The sequence below is a fragment of the Corapipo altera genome, unplaced genomic scaffold, assembly GCF_003945725.1.
Source record: "Corapipo altera isolate COAL_440 unplaced genomic scaffold, ASM394572v1 104, whole genome shotgun sequence".
Lineage (NCBI taxonomy): Eukaryota > Metazoa > Chordata > Aves > Passeriformes > Pipridae > Corapipo > Corapipo altera.
This window is the reverse complement of record NW_020884920.1, coordinates 1143078-1159177: the sequence shown is the minus strand read 5'-3', so window position 1 is coordinate 1159177 and position 16100 is coordinate 1143078. Positions and strand designations below refer to the sequence as shown.

Here is a 16100-nt window from a genome sequence, read left to right as displayed (position 1 = left end):
GGAGCTCAGAGGATGTACCCACACTGCCCATCTGCCTTTGCATGCAATGTCAGAGAAAGTCCTTGTCCTTAAACCTCAAAAAAGCAGGAGCTCTCTGGGTTTCCTACAGTCTTAGATTTCAAGAGTGGGGAAGAAAATATTTTCTGGTAAAGAAAGTCTAATCTGATATAGCAGATTTTGAAAGGGGATAAATTTTCACACCAGGATACAAGCTGAAAGTTTTTCTTATGGAGCTTACAAAAATCTGGGTATTTTTTATTTATTTTCCTGTTTCCTTAATATACCCATCTACCTTTCCTGCTTTGTTTTCCATAGCAGGAGACCCCCAGCTCTGTACAAGGCTGAACTTGGTGGGATGCTGTGGCAAGAAGTTCTAGCAGTTGTCTGGAGTGCTCACCTGCAAGAGTGTGTCACTGTGCTATTTACCAGGCACTTACAGCTGACTGAACACCTGTTCTTCTTTTTTATTTTTTTTTTTTTTTCAGGAATAGGTCCTTAAGAAAAGAATTTTAAGATTCATCCTTAAGAAAGAACCCATTTTCCCTAAGGAAAAGATGAAATGAAAAAAAAATGAAAAATTTGAAAAATGAAATGGAAGTTCTTCTCTGAAGGTCTGATTCTGGAAAGGGGGAACAATTTCATACTGAGAGATGACTTCACATGTCCCAGGACAGGTAAGCTTGTAAACTTAAAAGCATGGGGAGAGAGAGCACCTCAAGCTCACCCAAGCCTGTCTTTATGGTAGCCAAGTCTGTGGGAATCCCTCATTACTTATCATTTCATAGCACCACAAAACAATTCCCTGGACTATATCAGGAGGAGGAGTTAATTTCTTTTTACCAAATTATGCTGCAATCACATTCTGCACCAGAAAATAATTTATTCCTCCACTGCAATGCTGGAGATGTTTTCTCACTTCTACAGCACCAATTTCTCTTGCTGTTGGCATATACTGTAACAAAGAGAAGGAAATGGTTTCAAATGTGTCCATCCTGCCGACATGGATTATAATAAGAGTGGAAAGTGGGCCAACATTAGCTCTCCTAGTGTCAGTAGCATAAGCCTAAGTGCCAAGCCATTTCAATTAATTATGTGCTAATAGTCTCTGGGCTGAGGCAGCGTTCAGCATATTCTATGTGTACCAGTTATACTCATCAGTTCTATTTTTTCCTTTCTGAATAAAAATTAGAAATAATCCTTCAATTCTGTGGAAGTCTTCTGTTGCAATCCAAAAGTCAATGCAGCATTTAGGCTTCATATGTACATTACCATTCCCTTAGGCCATTGTTTAGATGGCATTTGTAGGAATGTTAAACACCATTAGTATCCTGTGTCCTGCTTTGGCACCGCAAAGTCACTTCAGAGCTGTTGTGGGTAAGGTTTACAGCTACTTTGGGGCACCAGGCAGCAAAACCAGCACGAGCACGATGGTAAATAGGACCCTAATAGCCAGAAAGTCATAAGAAAGATTTTTATTTTGTAAGATACATTTTCAATTTATGGGGTTTTGTTTGGGTTTTTTTTTGTTTGGTTGGTTTTTTTTGTTTGTTTCTTTTAATGTCACCTCTTTCCCTAAGGGAATGGCTGTCTTGGTCTCTCAGGAACAGGCTGATTGACAGTCCCTTGTTGCAGTTAAAGGAGGGATGTCTTCTATGGACCTTTTTCACTGTGAAAACAAATATTTTAGAAGAGCCCTGGACTGCTCTGGAGAACTCTTAGTATGATTAAATATAGAAGTGGAAGGACAGCAAAATCACATGGTCCTGTGGCAAAGTCCCAGGAATTTTTGGTGGTTCCTCTGGTAGAAAATTGCTCTGGAGAAAGGAACTCACAATTCAGGTCTGATTTGGAAGGATTTGGGAATTTGCCCTCTGGGTTCTGTTTTAATTGTTGTTTAGCTGTAAATATTCCCTCAACCCAGAGAGGATGGCAAATATCAAAATCAGAATAATTAAATGATTGTAAGTACTAATGAAGTTTCTATATAAGCAAAGACATTTGAAGCAATAGGCTTCAGAACCATGTCAGGTCTTTATATCTATGAGATTGCAACTTAAAAATGAGACATACTTTTCTCCTACCTCACCAAAGCACAGATATTGTAAGACTAAAATATCTCTTCTGTCCAGGTAGGAGTGCACTGTAATACTCAGTATATAGAAAGATAGTAAATGTACAATAATTATGGTTATTTTGACTATTTCTCTCTCAATTAGTATTTATTTTGAAAAGACAGTGTTCTGTGCAGGTGCTCTGAGGTAACACTGTTACCCCAAGGTGAGATTATATTTGTAGATTTTCATACAAGGTGATGTACATGCAGCCCAAGAATAAAGTCAAATTTTTTCTTTTGGTGGGCCTACCTTTGTCTGTTAAGAACACTAAAAGGACTCTGGTCAAAAATCTGCGTTCCTGATCCTCATCTTTGTTCCCTATAAAATAAAGTCTCTTTGATTTTAACTCCCACACCCACCTCAAAGGCCTCATTTAGGGTACACAACCCCCCAGCACATTTTCCCATCACTGCCCCATTTATTGATGGAGAGCTGTAATTTCAGTTAAGGCTGCTTTGTTGCTTGAAATGAAGATGAGTAGAGCAGGAGGACGACTGTGGAAGGTTCTAGTAGTAAATATCCAGAGACTACTATCCCTGTCAGAAGGGATGGATGTTTCAACAGCTAGTCAGCCAATTTCACGCTAAAATTAAAGTTGTCAGTCATCAGGTGGCCTGCTTGGTAGATAAGTGATATTACAGTTTCACATACCCAACCTTTTTCTATTGGTCAGAGTGTGATGCAGAATCCTTGCTGGCATGCCATTGACACATGAAATGTAGCAATTATTGCTAGCATTTTTATTCTCAAGGTTTTTTGGCACATTGAGTTCAGATTCCCATTTGCTTGGTTTAATACATGTAAACAATCCAATTTTTCATCAGTTCTGCTCAAGAGCTCATCAGTGACTGCATATGGGTGTAATCAACTAAGCATCGTTTACTAAATCCAAAGCTTAGTTCTTCATTTCCATCAGTTCTCACTTCTTTTTAAATTTCCTAGAACAGCTCCACATTTTTAAATAGCGTTACTCAGGATTCTCTTTTGTTTGTTTGTTTTACTCTTACTGATATCATTTCAGCGATTCTTTTCTTTTTAGTGCTTGAAGTGTAATTCTACTCTCCCCATGTAATTTCCTTGCAAAGCCAGATGGACAGAAATGGTTCCATGCCATGCTAAACCCTCCATCTTATTTATACAAGATAAATCTTGCTGCTAAACAATTCTGAAGAATGTGTTCATTATATAATATCTACTGAATTTGTCATTCAACTCATTCTTGTTTCATCTTTCATCATTCTGCTGCTCTTCTCTACACACATGTACTGGAAAAGGGGAAAAAAAATAAAAGCTGTAGAGAAGATGGTGACAGGAATCTTGTGAGATGGATGAATTTGTCTACTCTGTTTTGCCCCAGTGGTGACAAGCAGATTTATTTTCTTTTTGGTCACCCTTTTTTCCTCTTCTCCCTGAAGGATACAGAGATCCCTTGGGTTAAGCAGGAAAGCTGCTGGTACCAGTGCTGGAGAGCAGAGCACAACACCTGCTGCTCTGTGTCAGGACTCCCAGCTGACTTGCTGTGCTCAGGACTTCATGTGTCTAAATACTCCTGATGTGCACCTCTGAAAATACACGCATGGAAAAAACACATTTATTTCATTAGGAGAGTACACCGGAGGTTTTGAGAAGATGTATTTGTAGCAAGTTATCTGTGGTACATATCTGATATCTTTATTCAAGTACAGCTCTTCAAAGCAGTCCTTCAAAGGGCAGAAATTCCCATTGTGGTGCTCAAAGATGAGGCTTCAAGGCAGAGGGAGTAAAAACCCTCCCACTGCAGTCAGACATCTCAGCAGATATCAGCATTTCTCCCTCCTTCTTGCTTGCCTATTGCTGCCCTCTTATGCTAATTATGCTTCTGAAGACAGACTGTACTCCTCAGTTAGTACAGTGGCAAAAAGCCATTAGTACAAAGACAGTGGCTCATTTTTTTTACCCTTTTGCCTCCACAGTCTGTCAAAGCCTTTTAGCTCAACTTCATGTGTTCTTTGGGCCATCACCAATCTCAAAGACCAAGAGAAGGACGACCTGGGCTGTGCAGCACTAACAAAGGATCAGTCTTTCTGCTCATGCTTTCACCCCAGCCCACATGCCCTGGAGCAAGGTTGTACACCAGAGCCTATGCCTGGGTAGGAGAAGTTGTGAGGGGAAATTTCCAAGAATTTTACTCTCTGCTACAGATATTTTCACACATGCCTGGGTCAGCACTGTCCTTAATTGAAATCATCCTGTCCTCAGAGTGCTAACCCCCCTTCGTGGGAGTTCCTTCCCTCCCTGTGCTTTCTGCTTGCATGTTTGTAGCTGAGTGTCACTGTTATGGGAAGTGGCATGCTGTCTTCCAGTATTTTCTACCTCTTTCAACTGAAATATTAAGGCTTTTCCCAACAGGCCTTCCTATTTCTCCCATTTTCTGCATAAATACTGTATAAAATGCTGGGATCTCTCTAATCTGGACCCAAGTGCTTTGTGATGAGTATTAAGAGATGTCTTACAAATTACAAATTATCAGTTCTATCTCAGTGGTAAAGACTTCTGCATTTTCACTTCTTTTTCCCCCTTGCCTAAGACACTGCCTCCCCATTTTTACTAATCTTGATTTGAAAGTGCTTGAAATTCTGCTTTCAACAGCAGAAGATAAAAATGGAAAGAGAAAATGAACACCAGTTCCTCCTGTCCTGAAGGATCAGACTCCTCAGCTTCCCTTGATCATTGTTACTTTATTTGTTTCAACATAATTCCTCGTTCAATCTTACTATTCACATGTTTTATTTTCTGGGCTATTGTGTAGGACTGCTGTTTCAAGGTTCACTTATAGTAGCAGTCAGGAAGTCATGTTCTGTCCACAACATTCAGAATTTCCAGTTCCCAAATGTCATCTGTAGGAAAAGTTTGTGTAAGGAAGTACAAAAAAGGTCTGGAAATGATTATCTAAATCTGTGTAAGTGGGTTGTGGAGGCCACACAAGAATAGCCATCCCTGTTGGGTTTGAGATGGAGGAGGAAAGATGTGCTCCAGCTCATGAGTTTCCAGTAAGCAAGAGGAGTGTTGTGTCCATCAGCAGAAGTATAAACTGAGCTTGTACTTTACAAATTACTCATTTTCACCAGTCGGTCCTAAGGCCTTGATTTAGCAAATACAGCTGAAATCATTCTCTCCCAGCAGCCTCACCACCCCAGTTACAGCTCAGAGCTAACACATGCCTTCATTCGCTGGCACAATTAAAGAAAATACCCTGATTCCTTTGACTGCTTCTTAAAATAACTTCAAAGGGATTTTTATATGGTGAGTTTCTTATGGGGAAACACTACAACCAAACAGCAATGTGTTTGTAGAGTCTCATCTCTGAGAAGGAGCCGTGTTGCTGCATTATGGTCATGGTAGAGCCTTTACTGTGATGTTCTAGAAGTCAGGTTGAAACCCCTGGTTTGACTCTTAAATCCTATGCCTATAACCCAATAACAAACTGGTTTTGAGCAGTTTGTTATTGCAGTGATTTGCTACTTGATTGTACAGATAGTTAATACAAAGGGTTAATACAACTTGAATGCTTTATTAATGAAAAAATCATAGTTTACAGAGCAATATGGTTGAAAATCCTTTTGCAGTAAGAAACTAATACAGCATTTATACTGTTCGATAAGCTGGTCATGTACAAATGATAATGTAAACATAGAAACCTACCACTCTATTATGCTATTTCCTCTCTAATCATTATTTATGCACCTGTTGTCTAAGACTTCAGTTATTTGTTTAGTAACTATGTATTAGTAACTGTAGTGGTAAAGGTACCTTTACCTTTATGGATTGTTAGGCTTGGATCCAGTACAGAATAAAAATAGAGCTTTATCTATTCATACTGTTATTTTATCTATTCATACTGTCTTATGTCACCTTACATCACTTATGCTAAGGCACAAACTACCCCCCCTCCCATCTTTAACTATGGAAAAAGAATAATAAGTCAGAGGAGCTAATGAACAGCACAGTGGAAAGTTCTTATGAGGAAACTATGGGAAAAAAATGTGACCTTAATAAAACAGAAGTTGTAATCCTTAAGCACCATGTAAATTGTTTTTACAGCTGCTAAAAGGTTGAAGAACAGATTGAAGTCCCTAAGATGAAGCACTGCCATAAAGAAGCAAGTAAAAGACCCTCCCTAAAACACTCTAGACTCAGGAGTCACAGGAATAGGTAGAATAGTGCTTTGGTTGCTTCCACATATGGCTCAAAGTGTCTGTAAGCTGCAAGGCCAGTGTGAGGTGAGAACTGCTACAAGCAAAGGCTGTTAAAGTGTTCAGGACCAAAAGATGTTCTTGCAACAAGGACAATGGTTAAGCAACACTGAAGAGTGTTAACACATTAATACACTGCAGGTTTCTTTGAGATTCAAACATGAGAGTGTGAGGTGCATCCCACACAGGCACGGTGAATAACCCAGGGCAGTGGTGGCTCTGGTTGACTCCAATCCAAAAGCTGAGTGAGCAGAACTGTGACACTTCTGCTCTTATCAGGTGTCCCTAAAAACATGACCCTTGCTGTCTGCAGGTTACCATTGTTTGTACCCAAGCATGTTAGAAGGAGAGAGGCTGTTTACTCAACGGAGTTAAAATCTATGATTGCTGTTACTGCTTTGTTTGATGAAAATTACAGAGAATTGTTTCCCAAGGCTGTATTAGAGCTGTGGTTTGATCACACTGATAGCTGGTGCTTTAACAGCCATTGGTATTAGCAATTATTTGTAGTTGCTGGGACTGTTTGCAAAACTTCTCTTGCCTCACACAATCTGTTGAGAAACAAGGCTGTTCTCTGCTAGATCTCTTGACCTGAAAAGATCTCTAGTCTTTTTAAGTTTTTTAAGTAAAACTTCAGATGTATGAAAAAAATATAAGCAAAAAGGGGCAGTGATTTATTTGTTGGGGTTTTTTTAAGATTAAATTCAAGTCGACCACCTTTTTATGTACAAAATGAAGCATCTTGATAGATATGGACCACTGTTTCTCTTGTTGTTTTTCAGATTTTTTTCTTATTTGCAAAAGTGAGTTGACATTATAAAATTGCCCCTTCACTTTGACAGAAAAACTGTCTCCTGCCCAAACCTGGCTATTATCTCAATATGATGATAAGGCTTTTTTGTCATTCCATTCTTTGAGAAACAAGTGTCAGCTCACTTTGACTCACCACTGAGTCAAAATGCCAGTTTGCTTCAAAGGCAGCCTGCACAGAGCCCCAGACACAGAGGCTGTGAGCCAAGCACAGCGATCCCACCATGCTCAATCAAGCTGTGATTTTACAATAGCAATGACATGCCCATGTTAGTGGACAACAGATAATCACAGAACATTCCGGGTTAGAAGGGACCCACAAAGATCAACTCTTAAGTGAAGGGCTCACACATGGATTGAACCCACAGTCTTGGTGTTATTAGCACAAACTATAACAAGATCTGTGAATTATCCTCTGTCCCTGCTCAGAGGTTCCTGAATATCTGAACTGTGGCTCTAAGAGCTCTTCCTGTGCAATTCAAGAAATTATTTTTTTTTATAAGCAAAAAAATATTCAACAAGAATTTTGGGTTGGGAACACAAATCCACTGACCCCTGACTGTGTTTCCCAGATCTCCATCTCTCACCAGCACTGCCTGGTTTCACTTTCAAGGAGTTGGATCAAATAACAGTTCAATTGTCCTACACTGAATTGCACCCAAGCAGTGCTGGCAGTTTAGTTAACTCTCAACTTGAAGCCTCTAATGAAGGTGCTTGGGAGCAGACAGTGGGAATAACCCAAATGATGGCAGAGTTGTTCCTAACGGGGCCAAAATGTTCTCCAGAAGGGAGTGGTGTACAGAGAATGTCTCTGCAACTCACTCAGTCTGTAACCAGCTGTGCAATCCAGAGTACACAGAGCAGGGATATCAGCTGGAAAAAGGTACACATGTTAGGTTGGACCTGGTACAAATTACTTTAGAAGGAAACTTCCTCATACAAAAGATGAGTTTAGGCTGGAACACAACATAAACATTCTTTTTCGGTGTTTTTAGTGAATTTTGACAGCAGAGACCCTGTGCTAGCCTGTTCAATCATGTCAGATATAATCTTTAAGGATTTTAAAGGAAAGATTCCTAGAGGCATTTCCTGGATAACAACAAATCTCTCAAGTGGGCTTGTACCTGCAGAACAGGAATTGACTAAACCCACCAAATTCATGGTTGCTTACTTATTGACCACAGCCCATGGGCTGTTTCAGCCCCTGCTTTAGCCTGGGGAGGTGGAACTGAAGGTGTGAACTTAATTTCTCTGGCAATTCTGTGTCTGTCTCAGGCTTTTCATAGCTGATTCACACCTGAACTAAAGGCAGTGTGATGATGAGGGTGACTGAGTACTGGCATGGGTTGCCCAGAGAGGTTGTGGACTCTCCATCCTTGGAAATGTTCAAAAACCATCTGGACACAGTCCTGGGCCACTTGACTAGAGGTGACTGCTTGAGCAGGAGGGATGGACCAATGACCTCCACGGGTCCCTTCCAGCCTCAACCACGCTGTGGACTGCTCAATTCTGTGCTAGTGAGCTGTTCTGTTCAGTCCCCATTTGCTGAAGTGGATCTGCTTTTAGGTGGGAAGTCTAGGAAGTAAGTGACTATCATGCTGGTAGGTGGATGGTTTTGGAAAGCCCACATAAATGTTCCTCCAGTGTAACAGAGAAGTCTCATTCTACTTTTACCTCTCTTCTTTCTCCCCATAGGGAATCAGTGTGGTGTATTCAGCCAACTGGTCACCTCTGTGGATGTAGAAGAGGGTGAATTCTTCGTAATTTTTATTTGATTCATTTTGCATCTTTTCTTTCTTCTGGCCACCTAAAATTCTACCGAGCAGAAGACAGCTTCCCTGGAAATGAGTCATCATAACAAACCTTTCTGTGAACAGTTTTTGGGCAGCAGTGTATGGTATGTAGATAATTTACAGCATTTGCTGTTCAAGATTATAACAGTTTTTATTGGGCCTTCCAGTCTTGGGCAATACTATGATGCCCTTACTGCAGAGACCGTAAATAAATCAGATGTTTACCATGATGAGTCAAACATTATGACTTTTAAAAACTTCGTTTTCTGAAAGTATTTGCTCTTTGCTTGAAACATATTGTTCATCCTGACACATTTCCTAAGAAATCTGCAAAAAAACCCCAAAGACAAAACAAATACAAAGGAGGAAACATATGTTTTAAAATGGGAGACTAGTTCTTCTGAAAATATTTGTGTGTTTGTCTGAGTCTCTAGATATGAGCAACTTTTTCATTTTATTGAGACAGACTTGCATCCCAACTAGATTTGACATGAATAAGTAAGAAAGACCCTCCAAAATCTGGTGCTACAGGAGAAACAACATGTTGCTGTATCCAAAACATCCAGAGGGGAATTATGCAAAGAGATTAGTCATCACTGGAGCAAAGTCTTAATTTCAAGTTCCCAGGGCTGATTTACGCTGGGCCACAGCACCAACTTCTCTTCCTGTGCATGTTCCCTGTGCAATAGGAAAGGGCTTCTACCTCCCTGCACCTGATGTTGGATGAGACTTGAATCTGATCCAACCCTTGACAAACGTGTGTCTATCTGTGAATTGCAACAGCAGAGAGCTGATCTGAGGGTGGTCCTGAAATATCAGCCCAGGCTGGTGACCAGAAAGACGTGGAGCCCTGACTCAAAAACTGACCTGTCAGCTGTGAATTTAGTTGGCCACACTCATAACAACATCTACGTTACTGGATGGGAGTAAACTAAACACATCTGAATTTCTGCATAAACTGAGATAACTCAGGATTGCTCTGTCACAAACCTGCTGTGAACTTTCAAATATTGACTGACAGTACCCTTTTCTGGAACACAATAAAAGCTGTAATTATTAAACAGCTTGTGGTTGCAGAGGAAAGTCTAAAAACGTGATGCAAGGGTATATGGATGGCTGAGAAATTGAGAAATAATAAGAAAAAAAATCAAATTAAAGGAACCACAGGCTATGTTAGTTTTAAAAAATTCATGACCTTGAAAGAAATTTAGGGACGGTCAAATTCTTGAAGCAGAATTTACTGACTCTGCTAATTTGTCTTTCTGGCAGTTGGTGCTGACAACAAGCTCATAAAGTTGTACATAATTTTAGAAAAATAAGCAAAGAATAATTTAGTGTGTTCTGTAGCTTCTATTGATTATTTCTGGGCTTGAAAACAAGCTATAAAGGAGTTAATGCAATTGCTACAGGGGCGACTCCACTGTCTGTGCTCTGTGCTGCTGGAACCACACCACCATCCCTTGATGGGACTGAGCTGACTCATGGTTTATCTGGAAAAGGAGAGTTTCCCATCTGTGTTGCTTCTCACTTCAGTTTAACTCCCATAAGCTGCTCAGGGAATTGCCTTCTGCCTCATGATCCTGGTGGATGGCACGTTTTGGGTGTTGTGTTTTCTTCTCTCCCAACTCTGACCGACCCAGGGAGCAGCCCAGGATCTGCAAGCATGGATGGCATGAGGGCACCTGTGGGCACTCAGCCACACATAGGGACGGGCAAAGCAAAATGAGTGGGTGTTCAACAGCCTGAGCCATGCAAGGGCTGGAAAAGAGAATTCATTGAGGAGGGGGAAAGGGAAAAAAAAAAGTTTGGGTCTCCAAATCCCCCTCAGCAGGCTGGAAGGCGTTTCCTGTGGGCTCCCTTGGGAAAGGTTGTGCTCCATGGAGAAAAGAGCTTGTTCCTACATACTGGCAGGGGAGCACACTGGGGCAAGAATGGCTGCAGAGAGAGAAGAAAAAGAAAGTCAAATATAGAAAAAACGAAACTGAGAAAGGAAGCTCAAAGAGGGAGAAACAATGGCAGCGCTGTCAGGAGCCAAGGACCCGAAGACATCGATCTTATCTGTGCAAGTAGGAGGGGATCTGATAACACACAAGGTGGTTGTTGTCTTTGCACTCTGTCCCGTGTCCTTTAATAGGTATATGTGAAACCTGCAACTCCACAGCTGGTGTTTGGGGCTGTCAGCCCAAGGAGCTTTCACTTCCCATTCATTACTGCCTGAGTGAGCTGCTGGGAAGCCACGGAGCACAAAGCAGTACCACTCATGCTGCTGTCGCTCCTATTTTCTGCTCCATGAGCCACAGAGGAGCAAAGCAAAGCAAGAGGAGGACAGGGGAACCAGACTGCCTGGACACCTCATCACAGCTGAGATTTACCCTTCTCTAAGGGAGCTGATGGAAGAGGTTATGGCTGGGTTGCTCTACATTGGTTCCATTTGGATTTGGAGGATTCACTGGTTTGGGCTTGTTATTGAGCAGCAAAAAAAAAAATAAATCTTTATTTTCTACTGTGCTGTACAAGCATTTTTGATGAGAGGTGCAGGGCTGGCAGAGAGAGCCTTCCTGAGCATATCCAGATGGGATTGGGCTGGCACGTGCCTTTCTCACCTGTGTTGTTGCAATGGGCCATTTTGCCTGGTGTGGGGGAAACAGCAGGAGATTTCTTTTCCCTGATTAAGTGAATAATTAGATCTATTTCAGTATTTAAAGAGATTGCTAAACATTATAATTTCAAGAAAGCCAGAAGAGCCAGCTTGGGTTGATGCCAAAAGTGCTGTGTAGCCCTGAGGGTGGGAGTGAGGAACCTGACTCCAGGCTGTACCAGGGACTTTCTCAGTCTTTTTAAAGGTAGTAAATTAGGCTCTTAAATGTTGTTCTGAATGCTGAGAGCTCAGGCCCAGCCTAAGGTCCTTCATTTGCATGTTGTTTCCCAAAAAATATCTTGTTTCTGCAACTGCCCTTTAGCACATCACTGTGTTCTGCCTGTGTTTGTCAGCCAGCCTGGAGGAGAACATAGCAGCTTCTGGTGGTTGTTCTGTGCAGGATCAGGACCTGGGATCTTCTAGAGATTGTTCTTTGGTTTCCACCTGCAAATTAGGAGTTCCAGCACCTTCCTGCTTCAGGGGTGCGCTGCAAACTGAGGGCTGCTGTAGGTTGTGAAGTGTGAAGATGCATAAGGTAAGAGAGATATACCAATGTGTTTGGGGTTATTTGTTAGAGTCTGCTCTCTGTATTGTTGGAGAATGAGCTAAGGCACAAAAAAAAAAAAAAGAAACTATAATTTAAAAAATTATTTCTGTGGAAATTACTGTTCATCTCCTGGCTTTGTGCTCTTTTCTCTTGGTCCTACCCTTCTGAGGTTTTGTATGGCAGCACTGGGCCCCTGGTCCCACCTGTGAGATTGAGCCATGACTGTGCTTACAGACTTCCTGATGCAATTTGACCTACAGGGCTTGATTTTGAAGAGGCTTTATTGATTTGTCACTTAGTAGAGAAGTGATAAGCCATCCTTTTTTCTAGTGGAGATCCTCCTGTCTCTGTAGCCTCAGCACAGCATCCGCTGCAGCCACGTCTCCTGCAGAGAGGTGAAAGTTGAACGTCTTTTTGGAGCAGACTCTCAGGGTTTCCAGGCCAAATCTCAGCTCTTTTCAACAGCCAGTGAAAACAAAATGTGAGCTCCTGAGGTCTGGGATTTATTTTGTTACTTGTCTGTGACTCCAGGCACAGCAGGACCTTGATCTGCATTGGGAGACCTGACGCATCACCCGAATAACGGAGGGATCGTGGGGCTGCAAGACCCACCCAGAGGCCAGCAGAGTCATGTCTAAAGGTCAGCTCAACTGCATCTACACTGCTCCTTACTGTTGTTCCTTTTAGGTGTCCTCAGAAACACCCTCCACTGCTGGCCCCCTCAGCCAGGGATACAACATCCAGTCCCAGGTGCAGGGAGCGCTGACCAAACTCAGCGGCTTTTCAATATCAGCTCCTGCTTCAGCAGAAGAGAAGTGTCTGATGAAAATGCAGTCCTTATGATGTATTTATGGTGTGTTGCCAAAGGGAAAAAAGCCTGAGTAAAAGCAAGGGATTGTTTTTTTCATTTTTTTTTGGACAAAAATGTTTTGAGGCAAATTTGTGGAACAGTTTCACACAAGAAAGCTGGTCAAAACTTGAAAAAGAAAACAAAGTAATTTAGTCCTTCTTTTTTTTCCAGTCCAAAATACCCCATTTTTAAATGTGTCCATGATATTTTAATTATTTTTTTCTGGATCAAACAAACCAAAAGTGCTTCAGCTTAAGGCTGAGCAAGAAAGCTTGGATTAGCCCCAAATGATGGTGTTTTGTTGTTCAGTATTTCATTTTCCTGAGGCCAGCAGCACAATCATTTGGCATCAATCAAAAAAAAAAAATGCTTTCAATTCTTTGCTCATTTGTGGTCTGATAGATCCTCCCTGCTTCCCTACCAGTTGGGTCTGTCATACTGTGGCAGACCTCCACATTTTTAGGGTTTGTGCCTTCAAGGCTACAACTGCTCTAGAATTAGAGAAGCCAGCCTTTCCAAATGCCTGAGGCACTCCTTCCCTGTCCTGTCTGATTCCAACACCCAATTTGTTCTGACCATGGTTCCCTGTGCCCCCTCATCCAGCATGGAGGAGTCTCACCCCCAACACAACAAGATTAGTTCAATTTCTACTGCTGCAGGGTGTAGTAACTTTAAAAAGAAAAAAAAAACACTTCTGAGAAGTAATTTATTCCATTGTTATTTGGAATAGTAGTTGTAAAAATAACAATGATGAAAACAAATATTAATATTTGTTATTAATATTTGGGCCAGTGCTAGGGGCAGGCAAAATCACTGCAACTGCTGGGAGCATAAAGACAGCTCTGACCCAGCTGCTTTCTGTCCTGGTTAGCAGATGCCTCCTTTGCCTGTGGAAAAGCCCTGGAAAGCACATGCTTCTGCTTCAGAGAGAAAGAGAAAAGGCTGGGGGGCACCAGTGGCTGCCAGAAGTAGGATCCCTCTCACTCCTCTTACCTTAGGGAGGCCAGAAATTGTTGTGGCTACTTGGACATGAAGCCTTGAGCTGCTTCCCCTTATGCAGTGTTTTGCATCCAGGAGTTTTATAAACTCCCATGATAATTCCTAAATCTGAGAACAACAAAACAGAGCACACCTCAGGCTTATGTCTCAGAGCACTTTGCAAATATGTTGGGTTTTTTTAATAATTCCCTTTAACATAGGAAGTGAGGTAAAGGAAGGGTTATTTGGCTGACCCAAATGAATCTGCCAGGCCAGTGGCAAAGCTGACTGCAACATTAGTCTTCATTTACAGAGCCATGAGAGAATCCATAACTCAGTAGCAGTGTACATTTTCCCATCCTCTAGATAAGATACAGGGTAGTCCATCAAAGTGTTTCTTTATTTGTACAGCAAACTGGAGGTATTACTTATTTTGGGGTGTTACTTACTTTTGGATGTTGTTTTCAGGGGGAGGGGGAGTGGCAAAGGGGAAGAATTCATTTATAATGCATCATCCAAATACTAATATTATCAGAGCAGAGGTAACTGGTCAACACTCAACCACCTCAGTGTGCAACCTAAAGCAGGAGTAAAGACCATTGTTGTGTTACGTGGTGGGGCAGAAGGGGAAGGGAGCTGTGCAATGAAGTGCAGTGTGTGATGTATAAGGGTTTTTCTTTTTTGTCCTTCCCCCCCAACACAATAAAATCTCCAGAGATGTCAGACACGGGCAGGGCAAACAGCTGATCTCTGTTTGCATTTTGGACGTGCCTCTCAGTGGGTGGGTTTTCCAAAATGTGTCTATAATTGCAAAGGAACACAAGTGCAGAAAGCTCCTGGGAGCTCAGCTAAACCACTTCCCTCAGCTGGGTTGACTTAACAAGATCAAATACATGTGAACAGGATGAGAAGTCACAGGTTTAAACTGCTGCTCAGGAAATTCAGGTTAAACGTTAAGAAAAACTTTCTAACAGTGAGAACAGTTGAATATTAATAGAAATTGCCGTGGGAGGTTGTGTACCTAGTGCCACTGGAGGCTGCTAAGAACAGGTTAGAAAAACATCTGTCAGGAATGATGTAGGCAGAGTTGGTCCTCACTTGGGGAAGAAGTATGAATTAATTGTACCCCCAAGTTCCCTTTCAGCCCAATTTTCTCTCCTTCTGCAAAGTTGCATAGTAGTGGTTGACAGATAAATTATAATATTACAATTTATTTTTCTTTTCTAAAGTATATATTTTGAGTTCTCTCTCCAGTGTAGTATGAATACAGGTTTCAGTCAGGAAAGGTCCATAAGCAAATAAATCTCAGAATTATTAAACCGGCAAGCAAGACCAACACCATTTTTTTTAAGGGAATGACTTTTCAGCAGGGAAAAAATAAAGCCTCAAAGAAGGTGTATCAACCTGGGGATAATCACTGCTATATTAAGAAAATAAATCTAGAGTGTATCAAAAGTTCATATCTTTGGGGAGAAAAGAGAGGTAAAGAAGAGAAAGAAAAGCACAGATATCATTAGAACAAAACCCTAGAAGAGGAAAAAGCCCTAAACAAATTAAATTATACATCTAACAAGCACAAACAGACATCTACTTTCAAAAGAAATTTAACCCAATTCTTCAAAGAAACAAAACCCAGCAGTAATTAGTAAGCGCTTTTATCTCTTCTGGATTAGAGTATCCAATAAAGCTGAATTCCTAGAGGTGATGTTCCTCCTCCCCAAAATATGAATCATTAGAAGATGTTGTGCAAGGCTTTTGCTGCTTCAGCCCAATAGGACGCCACTGAAGTCGAGCAGCTTGGGCTGTGCTTATTCTGCATATCAAAAAATCAGTTGTGGCCAGACCCCGAATGCAAAGACGAGAAAAAGAAACTTGGGGAAACTGGGACTCCTCCTTTGATGTTCTGTGAGTTAGGAATCAGGCCTTAAAATCCTGCTAATCTCCAGGGTTTTGACACAATACTAAAGTTTTGTAACTTCTTCAGGAGAGTGAAGTGGGAGTGTAATGTAGGAAGGAAATATGGTAAGAAATAAAATTCCTTCTTCTTTGCTTGGGTGCATGTGCCCTGGCCACAGAAAGTGAAAACAGTTCCTTGCTTATAAACTGAACATCGTGCTATGGCCAAGACAGGTAAAACT

General features: G+C 41.4%; 1 long non-coding RNA gene across 1 annotated transcript in view; it reads left to right on the top strand.

The window, feature by feature from the left end:
* The first annotated feature begins 531 nt into the window (after positions 1-531).
* LOC113953484 overlaps positions 532-16100 on the top strand; it is a 52572-nt gene continuing 37003 nt past the window's right edge. The window contains exon 1 of the long non-coding RNA XR_003529890.1: positions 532-674. This is a non-coding gene — a long non-coding RNA (uncharacterized LOC113953484). The remainder of the gene's footprint in view (positions 675-16100) is intronic.